This window comes from Cicer arietinum, chromosome 6, assembly GCF_000331145.2.
Source record: "Cicer arietinum cultivar CDC Frontier isolate Library 1 chromosome 6, Cicar.CDCFrontier_v2.0, whole genome shotgun sequence".
NCBI lineage: Eukaryota > Viridiplantae > Streptophyta > Magnoliopsida > Fabales > Fabaceae > Cicer > Cicer arietinum.
In genome coordinates this window covers 65375847-65376142 of record NC_021165.2, presented here as the reverse complement: position 1 = coordinate 65376142, position 296 = coordinate 65375847, and positions in this window count along the sequence as shown.

Below are 296 nucleotides of genomic sequence, written 5' to 3'. Positions count from 1 at the left end.
TTGTATTCAATTTAGATAATTGCCACTTTTAATTTGTATGTTGCTTTAAATGATAGGATTGCCACTTTAAATGTTGTTTGAAATTTAGTCGCGAATAATAACTCTGAATAATAAATAAGTCGCTAATAATAAATAAGTCGCTAATAATAACTCTTAATAATAAATAAGTCACTAATTAATTAAGTCTGAATAATAAATAAGTCACTAATAATAACTCTGAATAATAAATAAGTCGCTAATAATAACTCTGAATAATAAATAAGTCGCTAATAATAACTCTGAATAATAAATAAGTC